Genomic DNA, 19,494 nt, shown 5'->3' with positions numbered 1-19,494 from the left:
AAGTTGGAAGACAGAGTTCAAGGAATTGAAGATTCTGTGGCCACCCTTCTTCTCAACCAACAATCTCAAACCAATCTCCTAATGCAGCTGGCAAAAGCACAAGGCTTGACCCCTCTCCTTGATGATAACAAAAAGGGGGAGAATAAAAGGGAAGGGGAAGGAGAGCCCTCTACAAAGATTCAGATATCTAAAGTGCTAGTTCCTGCCATCACTACCTCTCCAATCATTCAAATCAAGGGAAAACCTGATGGAATTGATTTGATTCAGCTAGCAGCAGCTGAAATACAAATGAAAGAACAATGGAGGAGAATTGATGAAAGGTTGCAATTGGTGTTTGGTTCTACACAAAATAAATCAACATCTGTGAAATTTAGCACAAAGATTGAACCAATCAACATGGAGCTCAAGCCAGTAGGGAGAAATAAGGTTGGAGAGACTTCTTTCAAGAATTTAAAACCTATGGTTCTAAAGCCTAACACTAGATCCAGTATGGACTCCACAAAGAATCCCCTAGACTTTGCTCAGATGCAGGAAGTAGACTTTCCTCTTCCAAAACCTGATGGAGACAAAGTTCTAAGTGCAAGCATCATAAAGAAGAAGGAGACCAAGGACAAGGGTGAGAGAATGGACATGGCCTTTATCTATAGAGAGGGAAAGAGTATCTGTGTGATGCAAGGACATCCCAAATTTCTAAAGGCCAAAAGGGAAGAAACCAGAAGGTTGAAGAAAGAAGCTGTAAAACTCAAGGCTGACAAAAGAGCACAAGCAAAGCTTGAAAAACAGCTAAAGTCAAGCCAAGTTGAAGAAATGAAAGGAATTGAAGTCAGGGGTGAAGAAAAGATTGCTAACTTAGATGAGGTTCTTGGGAGCATATTTGGTGAAAATATGGAAGAAAGAGAGGAATGGCAGAAGGGAAACAGAAGAAAGGCCAAGGCACACAGAAGGAGTGAAGATAACCCTGAAGATACCAAATCTATATCTAAACCACTACCTTCCATACCTAAACCTTTTGTTGCTGATCCCTCTATAAATATCCATGGTGAACCAATCATTCCAAAAGAGGAACCTATTGATTGGGACAACATCACATTGCCTACCTTTTTAACCACTCTACCACTACCAAAGAAACAGAAAAGAAAATCTAAATCTACACCTCCCCTAACCTCTAAGAAATTCACTCAAAAACAAAAACCTAACCCTAAGCCACCCATTTCTAAAGATGATTATGTTCACATCTGTGACATAAAAGAAGCTTCAGACATTAATCTCTATCTGGATGAGCTGGAGGAAGTAAGGGGAATAGCTGCCTACAGACAGCTACCAGAGAGATTGGTTTTCAGATATAAGGGAGCTGGGGAAAGAACATGGCCTCTCTACAGGATTCTAAATGAAGGCTACTCTACCTTGATCAGAGTCTTTTCAGCCATCAAAAAGGATTCTGGCTTTACCAGAACAGCCAAGACTGAAATTCTCAACAAGATTGCCAACATAAGGAAGACTTGGAGGGAACCAAATGCTTTGCCCAGAACCTTACTCATACAAGAAAGGGGAACTAAAATTCACAAATCACCTCATTGGTTGATGGAATTTAGAGATGACAAAGGAGTCAGAAGATTTTTCAGACTTGAAGACCAACTCAAGATTGCCAGCAATGAAACTCTCAAAGAAATGCAATCTAAGTTGGATATCAGTGATGAAGATGAAGCTGAATTCTTCAGACAACTCCAACTCCAATTTGAGGAAAATGACAAAGGGCTAGGAAAGAAAACCAGGGAACAAAGAAGAAAATAATGATTTGCTCAGGCTAGAGGAGCACCCTTGGAAATACTGTAAATCTTCAATTACCTCCTAGTACATACACTTTTGCAGCACTTTTATATTTCTACTTAGTTTCAATTCAAATATTTGTTAAGTGTTTTGTTATCATCAAGTTAACCCTGAATTTATGCCTACAATTCTTATAGACATAAATAGGGGGAGATTGTTAGGAATATATGTGCATTAGTTTGATGATATGTTTAACAAAATACTTAAGTAGAAATTTAGTGTCAGTAGCCTCAACGGATAAGACCACTTTGGCTATCCGTTGATGGTGTAGCTTTACTTAGAAATAAGTCTAGTATTGTAGCATATTTCAGTCTCTGTATTTAAAATGTAATTCTTAGAAGTTGAGAGAAACTATAAGTCATGTTGACTACTAGATGATATGCAGATAGGAAGGCCAATTGTAAATATTTCATGCCTTGTAATTTTGTATAAATGAAGTGGTATCAACGGATGACTTAAAGACCTTCAACGGATGAGAAGCTAAGCTTCAACGGATGTCTCTAAAGCTTCAACGGATAACATCCTTCAACGGATGAGAGCATCAACGGATAAATGCATCAACGGATGAAAGCTTCAACGGATAACATCCTTCAACGGATGAAGTCATTAGCGGATGAAAGCTTCAACGGATGTTCTGCTAATTAGCCGTTGATAAGTGGTAGTTGTACCTACAGACAGAGGCACATGGGTTGACAGAGAAAACTGAGATGTGGCAGCCGAATTTCAGGATCAACAGAAAAAGCAGCCGTTCTTCTTTAGTACAAAGATGCAATAGTCAACAAAGTACTGGAGTGAACAGGAAAAGAAGCAAGTGAAGAACTTATTTTACTATTGTAATTTTATATTGTTTTTCACTTGTACACTTGGTAATATATAAACCAAGAAGAAGCTAGTAATTAGAGAGAGATTTTCCAGAGCTGTTAAGAAATATCTTGAGAGAAAATTCATCTAGTTTGTACTAGGATGCAGCTGTGATCAACATTGTTGAACACAGATTTTCTAATATACCATCTCTGGTGGAACAACAAATCCACCAGAAAAGTTTTTAAAGTTTGTTGTGTTCTTTACATTTTGTGTTTGAATATATATCTGTCTGCATTAGCTCAAAGCAATTCATACACTTGTTCATCTAGAACACACTGCTTTAATAAACTTCTCAAAACCTGAAAAAGTTTTGAGATTTACATTCAACCCCCCTTCTGTAAATCTCATTGTTAGTCCTCTAGGAATAACAATGAAGCAAGCATAGTATGTACCGATCTTTGCGGATTACTAATTACCAGTTAGTAATCCTACGACCAGGAAATATTTAAGTTCAGAGTTATCATCTTTTAGATCTCATTATTATGATCTCATCATAATCCATAAAAAACTTTACTCTAAACTATGGTATATCTTATTTAAACACTTAAATAGATAAAGCCCGCAATAAGACCAAAACAAGTCTTTTATTAATATAAATGAAATCAAAATAGATCACATAAAAGTTATTCCTAAATCATCATACATGATTGGACTTAGGACACATCTCTTTCAATCTCCCACTTGAACTAAAGCCAATCACTCTGGTATCTAATACCCATATTGTCTTTATGATGATCAAAGTGACTTTGAGAAAGTGGCTTTGTTAAAGGGTATGCTATGTTGTTATCTGTGTCAACTCTCTTGACGTTGACATCTCCTCTTTCAACAATCTCCCTAATTAGATGAAAGTACCGCAGGACATGCTTGGAATTCTTATGAGATCTTGGTTCCTTAGCTTGTGCTATTGTTGCGTTGTTATCACAATACAACACAATAGGCTCCTCAATGCTAGGAACAACTCCCAACTCAGAAACAAATTTCCTCATCCAAATGGCTTCTTTTGCAGCCTCACTTGCAGCTATATATTCTGCTTCCGTTGTGGAGTCAGCCGTTGTAGACTATTTGGAACTCTTCCAACTAATCGCACCACCATTCAGAGTAAACACGTACCCTGACATGGATTTGTTATCATCACTTTCTGATTGAAAACTAGAGTCAGTATAACCCTCTATTTTCAACTCAAATTCACCACCAAAAACAAGAAAAATATCCTTAGTCCTTCGCAAGTACTTAAGGATGTTCTTCACTGCTTTCCAGTGGTCTTCACCTGGATCGGACTGATATCTGCTCGTCACACTTATTGAATAGGCAACATCAGGCCTAGTACATAACATCGCGTACATGATAGATCCTATTGCTGAAGCATAAGGAATCTTACTCATACGCTCTCTTTCCTCAGGTGTCTTAGGAGACATCTTTTCAGAAAGGGACACTCCATGGCTCATCGATATGAGACCTCTTTTAGAGTTTTCCATGCTAAACCTTTTAAGCACTTTCTGGATGTATGTACCCTGGGTAAGACCTATCATTCTTCTAGATCTATCTCTATAGATCTTCATACCGAGAATATAGGATGTTTCTCCCAAGTCCTTCATAGTGAAGTTCTTCGATAGCCACACTTTAACTGATTGCAGCATCGGTATATCATTTCCTATGAGAAGTATGTCATCCACATACAATACAAGAAATATCACCGCGCTCCCACTAACCTTCTTGTAGACACATGGTTCATCTATGTTTTTGATAAAACCAAACTCTTTGGTTATCTCATCAAAACGGATGTTCCATCTACGAGAAGCTTGCTTTAAACCATATATGGTTCGCAACAGCTTACACACTAGGTGTTCATTTCCCTTGGAAAGAAAACCCTCTGGCTGTGTCATATACACTTCCTCTTCAAGTTTCCCATTGAGGAAGGCCATTTTCACGTCCATTTGCCAGATCTCATTGTCGTAGTAAGCAGCAATCGCAAGCAAAATCCGAATTGATTTTAACAGGGCTACAGGTGAAAAAGTTTCATCAAAGTCAATCCCTTGCCTTTGTTTGAACCCTTTTGCACGAGCCTGGCCTTATAGGTCTCTACCTGGCCATCTGCTCCAATCTTTCTTTTGTATACCCATTTGCACTCAATAGGATTCACACCCTCAGGTGCTTCAACCAAAGTCCATACTTGGTTGGTATACATAGATTCCATTTCGGATTTCATGGCACTTTGCCATTTCTCTGAGTCAACACTACTCATAGCCTCATTATAGGTCATAGGGTCGTCATCATCAATGATTGAAAACTCATTGTCATTCTCAATGAAAAGGCCATAATACCTCTCATGTTGGCGAGACACTCTCTATGTCCTATGAATGGGCTGTTCCACAGAAGTTTGTTCAGTCTGAATAGGTGTTTCCACTTAAACCGTAGTAGTTTGTGCTTCTTGAACTTCATCAAGTTCAATCTTGCTCCCACTGTTTCCTTTAAGGATAAACTGCTTTTCCAAGAAGGTAGCATGTCTGGAGACAAACACCCTATGATCGGTGTAAAAGTAATACCCTAAAGTCTCTTTTAGGATATCCCACAAAATTACATTTTACGGATCGAGATTCCAGCTTATCTGGAAAACTTTCTTGACATAAGCTGGACATCCCCAAATCTTAACGTGTTTAAGACTCGGTTTCCTTTCTTTCCATATCTCATATGGAGTTTGAGGAACAGATTTGGAAGACACCTTATTCAGTAAATATGTTGAGCTTTCCAATGCATAACCCCACAGTAATACTGGAAGATTCGCATAGCTCATCATGGACCGAACCATGTCTAACAAAGTTCGATTTCTCCTTTCAGATACCCCATTCAACTGTGGAGTATATGGAGGAGTCCACTGGGAGACTATACCATTTTCTTTGAGATAAGCTAGAAACTCTCCATTCAAGTATTCACCACCTCGATCTGATCGAAGATTTATAATACTATGTTAGGTTTGTTTCTCCACTTCATACTTATATTTTTGAACTTTTCAAAGGCTTCAGACTTGTGTTTCATCAAATACACATATTTGAATCTAGATCGATCATCTATGAAAGTAATGAAGTATAAATCAGCCCATGGCTTGCGCAGACTTTGGTCCACATACATCTATGTGTACCAATCCTAGCAAATCTGCAGCCCTCTCTCCATGTCCACTAAATGGAGATTTGGTCATTTTACCCAATAGACAAGACTCACATGTAGGATATGATTCAAAATCAAAAGGGTCAAGTAACCCTTCCTTATGCAATGTCCGCAGTCTTTTTTCACTAATATGACCAAGTCTGCAGTGCCACAAGAAAGTGAGATTTTCATCATCCCTTTTTCTTTTATTAGTATGTTAAATTTGTAGTAAATTATGCTCTACGTCACATACATATAGACCATTATTTAAAATACCACTTCCATAAAGAACGTTATCTCTAAGAATTGAACATTTATTATTCTGAATAACAAATGAAAAACCAGCCAAGTCTAACATGGGAATAGAAATAATATTCCTCACAATTGAGGGAACAAAATAACAATTATTTAAAACAATAGTCTTGCCCATAGGCATATGTAAATGAAATGATCCTACAGCTTCAGCAACAACTCTTGCTCCATTTCCCATCCGTAGAATCACCTCCTCTTCTTCAAGAGTCCTACTTCTCCTTAGTCCGTGCAACGAATTTTAAATATGAGAACCACAGGCGGTATCCAATACCCAAGTAGAAATTTGATTTAATGACATATTCAATTCAATCATGAACATACCTGAAACAGAAGCGGTAGTCTCACTACCCTTCTTCTTCTTCAATTCTGCAAGGTAAACCTTGCAGTTCCTCTTCCAGTGCCCCACTTTGTTACAGTGAAAGCAAACGGTCTTTAGCTTTTGGTGGAACCGGCTTTTTCTCACCAACTTTCTTCTTCTTGGTAGGGTTCTTCTTCCTTTTCTTAGGATTGGAACTTTCACCAATTAGAAGAACAGAACTCTTCTTAGGGGGAAATTCGATTGCGCGGTCTTCAACATGTTGTGGAGTTCAGGTAGGCTGACATCCAGCTTATTCATGTGAAAGTTCACAACAAACTGCGAGAACGAACCCGGAAGTGATTGCAAGACCAAGTCTTGGCTCAGCTCCCCATCCATGGAAAAACCAAGTTATCCAAGATGTTTAATCAAATTGATCATCTTAAGTATATGGTCATTCACAGATGATCCCTCAGACATCCTACAACCGAACAACTCCTTCGATATCTCATATCGAACTGTCCTCCCTGCCACATCATACAACTCTTGTAGATGCATAAGGATAGTGTGAGCATCCATATGCTCATGCTGCTTCTGTAGCTCAATGTTCATGGAAGCTAGCATGATGCATTGAGCAATATTTGCATCATCTATCCACTTACGACATACAACATGTTCATCATTATGTGCATTGTTAGCAGGTTCAGTAGGCTTAGGTGAGTCAAGCACATATTCCAGCTTCTCAACCCTGAGAACAATTCTCAAGTTTCGAAGCCAGTCAGGAAATTTAGGACCAGTCAACTTGTGAGCATCTAGTATACTCCAGAGTGATAGTGCAGAAGACATAACGTACATAGTAAATTTGTAAATGATGAACACATAACAATACTTAGCAAATATTCAATTTCATTTCAAAACACTATATGAATCGGGTCTTTATTCATAAGTGGCTCCCACTAGTTTATCTAAATTATATAACCCCCTTAAGTGAAAAATTAAGCATTCATAATGCTAGTGGGAATAGGGATCCTACATTCCATCACACAACCTCGGCTGTAGCATAAAACGTCATGTGATGTTCAATAGGCAGACAACTCTTGTCAGGTACATCTTATGTTATTCCCTATTAAAACTTTAGCCTCTTGAATAGTTGAGTCACGGCTGTAGCACGATAGACTCAATATTCTATGTCAAGTCTAACCCAACATTTCATACAATTAAATCAGTCTCCAACGGCCCACGGCTGCAGCACGTAACGACCTTTAGATTCTAATTCAATGTACACATATCTATGTAATAGACAAGTATTTCTTGTTTCGAAATCAAAGCCCTCGGCTGTAGCATGAAACGATAATGATTTAAAAATAAGAACTACTTTCTACCATGTTGGAAGGCTTTGACCGACACAAACCCGTTGTGTCATTGGCCAATTACTATCTGATAATATTTAATTTTAGAGGGATTATATTATGTTACAATCATAATCATATTATAAAGAGATTTTTCCTTTTAAATTAAATAATTCAAATCAATAATCGATAATCAGATGATTCCCAGATCGGGGGGAGCATTATCAAGAGGCGCCACTTAATACTCCTTTCTTACAGATAAAAATCTGCTTTTGACAGAATCATCCTTTCTCTCAATATTGAAAATTCATATTTAATTACGTGTTTCATAAACACAAGAATCTCATGATTGTATTCATAATATTATTGTTAAGCCAAGAAACAATTCCTATTCTAGATTTTCTAGAGCACGCCTTATATTGATTTAAGTTCACCTAAATCTATCATCGCATGGTAAACATAGGCATATATCTCATATATAAAAATAAATAAACAAGTAAGCATGCAAGCAATATCATGTCACACATTGATATAATGATGTATGAATTTATTATAGCATTTAAAAGCAATTAAAATAATTAAAACATGCTTTAAAACACTTTCGGGAATATAAACAGTTCAAATCCATATTAACGCATAAAAAGATGATAACTCTGAAATTAAATATTTCCTGGTCGTAGGATTACTAACTGGTAATTAGTAATCCGCAAAGATCGGTACATACTATGCTTGCTTCATTATGAAGGATGTCTGTTCTCATAGACATTTGTGTGGTGACACTATAGCTAGTATGTAGGTGCTTATTATAGAATAAGTTCACTGAACATGACTCACACAGCTGAACAACTGATGGAGTTCACTCACATGTCAGCAGATGTTCACATAGTGATAGTTGTACAAGTATCCTTAGACTTGAGGTCATCATAGTCATCTTGTGTACACTGAACTATACTTTGGTTTAGTTCTTAGTCTCCGGGGACAATAATAAGGGCTCTACTGGGTGTAGGAATTTGTACACGAAGATAGTGTATGATCAATAAAGGATCTACCCCTTCCAGTGAAAGGAAGAGAATGTTCAATGTTGATCCACTTATGCTAGTTCAGGAATCTCTGGCCAGAGTGAATGAAATTAGAAAGGAGTTTCTAATTCATATTAGAACTAAGCATAGTAAATGGGAAAGCATATGATTAAATAAGATAGGCTTGACACGAGTTCCATGCATTGTATTTAAATCATGACAATGCAGGGTAGAAGGAATTAATTGTACGGTAACTATTCACTGAATAGGTTCTTGGTATTCTAAGCAGTGAATTCGTATTATCCGGATAGTCGCGATATGCTGAGAAGTATCCCTCACGATGTAGAATAAACATGATTAATTTATTAATTAATCATATTTAATAAATTAGAGAATTTATATAAATAATGATAAAATAGTTTTATTATTTATTTCTACTACCGGCTTAATATTGAACATACAGGGTTACACCATAAAAGAGAATAATTTAATGGTGGAGGAATTAATTAATAATGGCTGGTACTTATTTATTTGTGAAATAAATAATTAATTAGCAAATTTCATAATTGATTAAATGAGATTTAATTAATTATAAATTAATTAAGAAAAATTCTTAATATTATTAATTAAGAATTTAATTTTGGAAATTAAATCAAGTGAGAGAATTATTTTTCTAAAGTGTTTAGAAAAGGGGTTAATGATTAAAAGGTATTTTAATTATTAGTTAATTGGTTAATAAGAATAATCAATTAAAGGGTTAATAATAATAATATTTTATTGGAAAATTTTCAGCTGAAAATTTTGCCTATAAATATACTATTATAAACCCTATTTGCCAAAAAAAACCCAAATAATAAACCCTAATTCTAAAGTAGAAAAAAAGGAGGCAACTAATTCTCTCAACCTCTTCCTCCCTCCATTATTTTGATCTCTTGGTGGATACCGGTGGAGTGCTTCACAATTGAGGAGCAGCTGATAGGGATCTCCATTCATCGTTCTTGGATCGCTATTAAGGTTAGTAATCGATCCCTCGATTTATTCGCGATTTTTATGCGTTAATATGGATTTGAACTGTTTATATTCCTGAAAGTGTTTTAAAGCATGTTTTAATTATTTTAATTGCTTTTAAATGCTATAATAAATTCATAAATCATTATATCAATGTGTGACATGATATTGCTTGCATGCTTACTTGTTTATTTATTTTTATATATGAGATATATTCTTATGTTTACCATGCAATGATAGATTTAGGTGAACTTAAATCAATATAAGGCGTGCTCTAGAAAATCTGAAATAGGAATCGTTTCTTGCCTTAACAATAATATTATGAATACAATCATGAGATTCTTGTGTTTATGAAACACGTAATTAAATATGAATTTTCAATATTGAGAGAAAGGATGATTCTGTCAAAAGCAGATTTCTATCTGTAAGAAAGGGGTTAAGTGACGTCTCTTGATAATGCTCCCCCCGATCTGGGAATCATCTGATTATCGATTATTGATTTGAAATATTTAATTTAAAAGGAATAATCTCTTTATAATATGATTATGATTGTAACATAATATAATCCCTCTAAAATTAAATAATATCAAGTAGTAATTGGCCAATGACACAACGGGCTTGTGTCGGTCAAAGCCTTCCAACATGGTAGAAAATAGTTCTTATTTTTAAATCATTGTCGTTTCGTGCTACAGCCGAGGGCTTTGATTTCGAAACAAGAAATACTTGTCTATTACATAGAGATGTGTACATTGAATTAGAATCTAAAGGTCGTTACGTGCTGCAGTCGTGGGCCGTTGGAGACTGATTCAATTGTACGAAATGTTGGGTTAGACTTGACTTAGAATATTGAGTCTGTCGTGCTACAGCCGTGACTCAATTATTAAGAGGCTAAAGTTTTATTAGGGAATAACATTAGATGTAATTGACAAGAGTTGTTTACCTATTGAACATCACATGACGTTCGTGCTACAGCCGAGGTTGTGTGATGGAATGTAGGATCCCTATTCCCACTAGAATTATGAATGCTTAATTTTTTCACTTAAAGAGGTTATATAATTTAGATAAACTAGTGGGAGCCACTTATGAATAAAGACCCGATTCATATAGTGTTTTGAAATAAAAATTGAATATTTGCTAAGTGTTGTTATGTGTTCATCATTTACAAATTTACTATATTCGTTATATCTTCTGCACTATCACTCTGGAGTATACTAGATGCTCACAAGTTGACTGGTCCTAATTTTGCTGACTGGCTTCGAAACTTGAGAATTGTTCTCAGGGTTGAGAAGCTGGAATATGTGCTTTACTCACCTAAGCCTACTGAACCTGCTAGCGATGCACATAATGATGAACATGTGTGTATCGTAAGTGGATAGATGATGCAAATGTTGCTCAATGCATCATGCTACCTTCCATGAACATTCAGCTACAGAAGCAGCATGAGCATATGGATGCTCAACTATCCTTATGCATCTACAAGAGTTGTATGATATGGCAAGGAGGACAGCTCGATATGAGATATCGAAGGAGCTGTTCGGTTGTAGGATGGTCTGAGGGATCATCTGTGAATGACCATGTACTTAAGATGATCAATTTAATTGAACGTCTTGGACAACTTGGTTTTGCCATGGATGGGGAGCTGAGCCAAGACTTGGTCTTGCAAATCACTTCTGAGTTCGTTCTCGCAGTTTGTTGTGAACTTTCACATGAATAAGCTGGATGTCAGCCTGCCTGAACTCCACAACATGTCGAATTTTTCCTCTAAGAAGAATTCTGTTCTTCTAATTGGTGAAGGTTCCAATCCTAAGAAAAGGAAGAAGAACCCCTTCCAAGAAGAAGAAAGTAGGTGAGAAAAAGCCGGTTTCCACCAAAAGCTGAAGACCCCAAGAGCAAAGCTGTTTGCTTTCACTGTAACAAAGTGGGGCACTGGAAGAGGAATTGCAAGGTTTACCTTGCAGAATTGAAGAAGAGAAGGGTAGTGAGACTACCGCTTCGTTCAGGTATGTTCATGATTGAATTGAATATGTCATTAAATCAAATTTCTACTTGGGTATTAGATACCGCCTGTGATTTCTCATATTTGCAATTCGTTTGCAGGGACTAAGAGAAGTAGGACTCTTGAAGAAGAGGAGGTGATTCTACGGATGGGAAATGGAGCAAGAGTGCTGCTGAAGTTGTAGGATCATTTCATTTACATATGCCTACGGGCAAGGACTATTGTTTTAAATAATTGTTTATTTTGTTCCCCTCGATTGTGAGAAATATTATTTCTATTCCCATATTAGGACTTGGCTGGATTTCGGTTGTTATTCAGAATAATAATGTTCAATTCTTAGAGATAACGTTATTTATGGAAGTGGTATTTAAACAATGGTTTGTATGTATGTGACGTAGAGCATAATTTACTACAAATTGAACATACTAATAAAAAGAAAAAGGGATGATGAAAATCTCACTTTCCTTGTGGCACTGTAGACTGGTCATATTCGTGAAAATAGACTGCAGACATTGCATAAGGAAGGGTTACTTGACCCCTTTGATTTGAATTATATCTTACATGCGAGTCTTGTCTATTGGGTAAAATGGACCAAAATCTCCATTTAGTGGACATGGAGAAGGGGCTGCAGATTTGCTAGGATAGGTACACACAGATGTATGAGGACAAATGTCTACGCAATCCATGGGTGGATTTTCATACTTCAATTACTTTCATAGATGATCGATCTAGATTCGGATATGTGTATTTGATGAAACACAAGTCTGAAGCCTTTGAAAAGTTCAAAGATATAAGTGTGAAGTGGAGAAGAACAAACCAAACATAGTATTATAACTCTTCAATCAGATCGACGGTGGTGAAATACTTGCATGGAGAGTTTCTAGCTTATCTCAAAGAAAATGGTATAGTCTCACAGTGGACTCCTCCATAAACTCCACAGTTGAATGGGGTATCTGAAAGGAGAAATCAAACTTTGCTAGATATGGTTCGGTCCATGATGAGCTATGCGAATTCTTCCAGTATTCCTGTGGGGTTATGCATTGGAAACCTCAGCATATATACTGAATAAGGTGCCTTCCAAATCTGTTCCTCAAACTCCATATGAGATATGGAAAGAAAGGAAACCGAGTCTTAAACACGTTAAGCTTTGGGGATGTCCAGCTTATGTCAAGAAAGTTGACACCAGATAAGCTGGAATCTCGATCCGTAAATGTGATTTTGTGGGATATCCTAAATGAGACTTTAGGGTATTACTTTTACACCGATCATAGGTTGTTTTGTCTCCAAACATGCTACCTTCTTGGAAAAGCAGTTTATCCTTGAGGAAACAGTGGGAGCAAGATTGAACTTGATGAAGTTCAAGAAGCCACAAACTACTACGGTTCAAGGTGGAAACACCTATTCAGACGAACAATCTTCTGTGGAACAGCCCATTCGTAGGACAGGGAGAGTGTCTCGCCAACCTGAGAGGTATTATGGCCTTGTCATTGAGAATGACAATGAGTTGTCAATCATTGATGATGACGACCCTATGACCTATAATGAGGCTATGAGTAGTGTTGACTCAGAGAAATGGCAAAGTGCCATGAAAATCCGAAATGGAATCTATGTATACCAACCAAGTATGGACTTTGGTTGAAGCACCTGAGGGTGTGAAGCTATTGAGTGCAAATGGGTATACAAAAGAAAGATTGGAGCAGATGGCCAGGTGGGAGACCTATAAGGCCAGGCTCGTGGTAAAAGGATTCAAACAAAGGCAAGGGATTTACTTTGATGAAACTTTTTCACCTGTAGCCCTGTTAAAATCAATTCGGATTTTGCTTGCGATTGCTGCTTACTACGACTATGAGATCTGGCAAATGGACGTGAAAACGGGCCTTCCTCAATGGGAACTTGAAGAGGAAAGTGTATATGACACACCAGAGGGTTTTCTTTCTAAGGGAAATCAACACCTAGTGTGTAAGCTGCTGCGAACCATATATGGGTTAAAGCAAGCTTCTCGTAGATGGAACACATCCGTTTTGATGAAACAATCAAAGAGTTTGGTTTTTATCAAAAACATAGATGAACAATGTGTCTATAAGAAGGTTAGTGGGAGCGCCGGTAAATTTCTTGTATTGTATGTGGATGACATACTTCTTATAGGAACTGATATACCGATGCTGCAATCAGTCAAAGTGTGGCTATCGAAGAACTTCACTATGACGGACTTGGGAGAAGGCATCCTACATTCTCGGTATGAAGATCTGTAGAGATAGATCTAGAACAATGATAGGTCTTACCCAGGGTACATACATCCAGAAAGTGCTTAAAAGGTTTAGCATGGAAAACTCCAAAAGAGGTCTCATACCGATGAGCCATGGAGTGTCCCTTTCTGAAAAGATGTCTCCTAAGACACCTGAGGAAAGAGAGCGTATGAGTAAGATTCCTTATGCTTCCGCAATAGGATCTATCATGTACCGATGTTATGTATTAGGCCTGATGTTGCTTATTCAATAAGTGTGACGAGCATATATCAGGTCCGATCCAGGTGAAGACCACTGGAAAGCAGTGAAGAACATCCTTAAGTACTTGCGAAGGACTAAGGATATTTTTCTTATTTTTGGTGGTGAATCTGAGTTGAAAATAGAGGGTTATACTGACTCTAGTTTTTAATCAGAAAGTGATGATAGCAAATCCATGTCAGGGTACGTGTTTACTCTGAATGGTGGTGCGATTAGTTGGAAGAGTTCCAAATAGTCTACAACGGCTGACTCCACAGCGGAAGCAGAATATTAGCTGCAAGTGAGACTGCAAAAGAAGCCGTTTTGGATGAGGAAATTTGTTTCTGAGTTGGGAGTTGTTCCTAGCATTGAGGAGCCTATTGTGTTGTATTGTGATAACAACGCAGCAATAGCACAAGCTAAGGAACCAAGATCTCATAAGAATTCCAAGCATGTCATGCGGCGCTTTCATCTGATTAGGGAGATTTTTGAAAGAGGAGATGTCAACGTCAAGAGAGTTGACACACATAACAACATAGCAGACCCTTTAACAAAGCCACTTTCTCAAAGTCACTTTGATCGTCATAAAGACAAGATGGGTATTAGATACTAGAGTGATTGGCTTTAGTACAAGTGGGAGATTGAAAGAGATGTGTCATAAGTCCAATCATGTATGATGATTTAGGAATAACTTTTATGTAATCTGTTTTGATTTCATTGATATTAATAAAAGACTTGTTTTGGTTTTATTGCGGGCTTTATCTATTTAAGTGTTTAAATAAGATACCATAGTTTAGAGTAAAGCTTTTTATGGATTATGATGAGATCATAATAATGAGACCTAAAGGATGATAACTCTGAACTTAAATAATTTCTAGTCGTAGGATCACTAACTGGTAATTAGTAATCCGCAAAGATCGGTACATACTATGCTTGCTTCATTATGAAGGATGTTTGTTCTCATAGACATTTGTGTGGTGACACTATAGCTAGTATGTAGGTGCTTATTATAGAATAAGTTTACTGAACATGACTCACACAGCTGAACAACTGATGGAGTTCACTCACGTGTCAGCAGATGTTCACATAGTGATAGTTGTACAAGTATCCTTAGACTTGAGGTCATCATAGTCATCTTGTGTACACTGAACTATACTTTGGTTTAGTTCTTAGTCTCCAGGGACAATAATAAGGGCTCTACTGGATGTAGAAATTTGTACACAAAGATAGTGTATGATCAATAGATTCTTGGTATTCTAAGCAGTGAATTCGTATTATCCGGATAGTCGCGATATGCTGAGAAGTATCCCTCACGATATAGAATAAACATGATTAATTTATTAATTAATCATATTTAATAAATTAGAGAATTTATATAAATAATGATAAAATAGTTTTTATTATTTATTTCTACTACCGGCTTAATATTGAGCCTACAGGGTCACACCATAAAAGAGAATGATTTAATGGTGGAGGAATTAATTAATAATGGCTGGTAATTATTTATTTGTGAAATAAATAATTAATTAGTAAATTTAATAATTGATTAAATGAGATTTAATTAATTATAAATTAATTAAGAAAATTTTTAATATTATTAATTAAGAATTTAATTTTGGAAATTAAATCAAGTGAGAGAATTATTTTTGTAAAGTGTTTAGAAAAGGGATTAATGATTAAAAGGTGTTTTAATTATTAGTTAATTGGTTAATAAGAATAATCAATTAAAGGGTTAATAATAATAATATTTTATGGGAAAATTTTCAGCTGAAAATTTTGCCTATAAATATACTATTATAAACCCTATTTGTCTTAACCCAAATAAAAAACCCTAATTCTAAAGTAGAAAAGAGGGAGGCAACTAATTCTCTCAACCTCTTCCTCCCTCCATTATTTTGATCTGTTGGTGGATACCGGTGGAGTGCTTCACACTTGAGGAGCAGCTGCTAGGGATCTCCGTTCATCGTTCTTGGATCGCTATTAAAGGTTAGTAATTGATCCCTCGATTTATTCACGATTTGTATGCGTTTATATGGATTTTATATCAAGAAATGTTTTACCATGCTTCTGTGTATAAAATCCTACAGCTTACGACGACTATTGACGATGAGAAGTTATGACGACGATTGGTGAAGTTGTGTATGAAAGTTTACGATGACTATTACGACGGAAGATTACGATGACCATAGTGGAGGAAGTGCGCGACGATCACTACGATGACGATACCATGATGGTCGATATAGTAGAAGACGATGACTAACAAGTATTGATGAAGCGTCTATAAAGGATGATTTTAATCCAAGGAAGAAAAAATGAAACGATCAAGAAACGAAGAACGACCCGGGCTCTGGGAAAATTCCCCGGACTCTCATAGGAGGCGCCCCGTGCTATATGGCCGCACGGGTGGCCGCTCCACAATAAAATTGAGATGAGAAGGAAGAATTAACGAGGAGGTTTCTCCCACAACTAAACTTGGAAGTGAACAAAGCACAAGAATCACACAAGATAGGAAGAAGAGCCCCCGAGGACCTCTTCATGTTTAGGGCGCGCCCTAGGCATTGGAGAGGACTCTGGAGGACTCCAATCCTTCACAGGGCTACCCGTCAAGAAAAAGTGTCCTCCAGGAGCCCGTCGTCCCAGAAAACATGTCGAAGACGTCGTTCGGTAGTTTTGCAGGTTATACTTGTAGGGGAACGGTCGTAAACATATACAGTGTGCTTTGGGAGCCCTGTCTCCGTATTCGGCGGGTTATCCTCGACGGGAGACACTAAGGTTATCTCGCACTTTGCACTTCTACGCTTGGGATCACTTGTCCTGTAGTCTGGTGGGTTATCCTCATCGGGGGTAAGGATGCGCTTTGACATTTGCGGTAAGTCATGGTTATACCCGCGGTTACGATCGACAAAAGTAGAGGTAGCGGATGGGGATATCCATCGGCCGAGGAGTTTCCTTTTCCGTGAAGTCCTGAAGTCGTAATCGAGTTTTGGGCCTTTGTGACTAGGCCACATCGTCGGGCACTCCTAAAGCAAATCAATGTTCGAGTTATAATAAAGTTGGTTCAACAACTTCTATAGGGCCACGGAATGAGAAGCCAAGTCCATGGGCGACAGATCTTGATTGTTGAACCTCAAATCTTCGTTAACCAAATTACTCTTGTTAAAAATTTGTACAAGGGTGAAAGTTCTCACGGCAAGTAGACACAAGCTTTTGAATATATAAATTTTTGCAATTAAACAAAAAAACTAGATTTTATATTATCCCAAATTAAGGAACATACAAGTACCTATGACTGCAACCTGCTCAACTGTTTATTGTACATTGATCTCATTAGCAGTCATAATTTTCATGCTTCACTTGCACTTGATTTTGTTCTCCTGAAGTTCGTTTTCTCTGCATTCCGATCACTCGATATGGACACCGAGCTCCTTCCCTGCATCACTCTATCTCGCCTTCGGTTGCTTCCAGCTGGTTTTCCACCACCAAAAATCTTAAGCAAGAGACCTTGCATTGATTCTGGAGACAAATAAGACTCAACTTGTAGAACTGATGAATAAGTATTCAAGAACTCGGTATATGCTGGCACAACAAGCTTAATTGTAGCCTCTTTCATTTGTTCTCTCAAATCTTCGTCTGGTATATTATAAGTACTTCTATGCCTTAGTGTAATTTCATCGAAGCTCTTTAAGAATGCATCCATTTTTCCTCTTACTAAAGGCCCTATTCCTTCTTTGTTGAGTCTACCGATCTCTTCTTTGTCAAGCAATCTTACTAAACTTCCCCAAGCTTGCTTTTGATACAAGTAAGCAGATTCTTCTGCAACCATTTTGTACCTCTTTTTCATGTACTGTTCACCTAGTAGATTACCTAGTTCTGTATTTCTAGTCCTCATGTAGATGTACCAATACGTGTTCATTGCGAAGATATGAGGCAAAATTTTATCCTTGTAACGTCCTCTTTTGGCCTCAATGTTGCGTTGTAGAGCTTCGACAATGTTGTAGATGGCATTTTTGAGTAAACTTTCATCTGTTTCAGGTTTTGACAGGACCCCAGCTTTCCAAATTTGTTCAGTTCTCAGAGCTTGTGCCATAGGTGAACTATAAGCATCAGTAGCTAGATATTTGAGGTAATTGATGGCGTAACGAACAATTTTTGAGACTGTACCATCTTGTGGAGGAGGCAAGCCATCTTGATTGCTTTCAATTTGAAGTCCAAATTCCCAGAAAACTTTGGTTGATGCATGAACAATGAGCTTCTCAAGCTCTCTAAATCTCGAAAAAATATCAGCTCCAGCTTCACCTTCAAAGATCTCAGAAAATTCGGGTTTTAGTTTCTCTAGTGAATCAAACATGTCTAAAAGCTTAAAGAGCTTTTGAGGCTCTTTGTTGCTTCTTGCAACACCTTCACCAAACCTGAAGAATACCGCCATGATTTTATCAGCAATTTTTACAAAGCATTCAGGCCAAATTAGTCCATCCATGATGTTGACTAAAACTTGGTTGCACAGCTTCTTTTCGGATACAAAACAGTTTTAACCGCAAGCTCAAAGTGTTGGATCCAAGAGAAATTGAAGTTTCTAAACTTCCCCATTCCATGACATCAATTTCTTCTGGATCATAAGTTCTGAGGTAATCAGGGTTCAGTCTCATTAAAGCTTTTGCTGCTCTTCTATACCTCACCTGTTAATTGTTTATAAACATCAGCTCTATAGTGCAAAGTTCAAAGTAACAATCTTTATGAAATAAATCTAATTGCTTTTCATATGAATACAGGTCATACTTGTGACAGGCACAAGCTACTATGTACTCTGAAGTCGAAATCCTAACATTGTTTAAACACACAAATGTCCTATTTGGTTACCTAAAGACATTAATTTGCTCTGGTGTTTAAAGTATGTTCTGTATCGCCTTGTTCCCATACTAGAAGATCAATTAAAAGATTTATTTTAACTGGTTTCAGAAGGTTCTTTCTGCATAAATTTAAATAGACATGATCATTTTCACAGCTTACCAATTATATAAATGAAGATGATGAAGAAGTACCTTCACAAAGATATCGATACATATGTCCAGGCAATCATTTGCAGCAAGAGTCTCCGATATTCTTCTAAGAACTTCAATCTCCTCTTCAGTACCCAAATCCAAAGGCGCCCCCACCTCAACCACTGAATCATCATCACTACCACCATTTGCCACCTCCCCGA

At 37.2% G+C, this 19,494-nt stretch overlaps 1 pseudogene; it reads right to left on the bottom strand.

Moving 5' to 3' along the window:
* Positions 1-17,629: 17,629 nt before the first annotated feature.
* The window catches only part of LOC141719778 (exocyst complex component EXO70I-like), a 9,145-nt pseudogene continuing 7,280 nt past the window's right edge, over positions 17,630-19,494 (bottom strand).

The sequence above is a fragment of the Apium graveolens genome, chromosome 4 (genome assembly GCF_009905375.1).
Source record: "Apium graveolens cultivar Ventura chromosome 4, ASM990537v1, whole genome shotgun sequence".
Taxonomy (NCBI): domain Eukaryota; kingdom Viridiplantae; phylum Streptophyta; class Magnoliopsida; order Apiales; family Apiaceae; genus Apium; species Apium graveolens.
The sequence above is the reverse complement of the archived record's forward strand: the minus strand, read 5'-3'. Positions and strand labels throughout refer to the sequence as shown.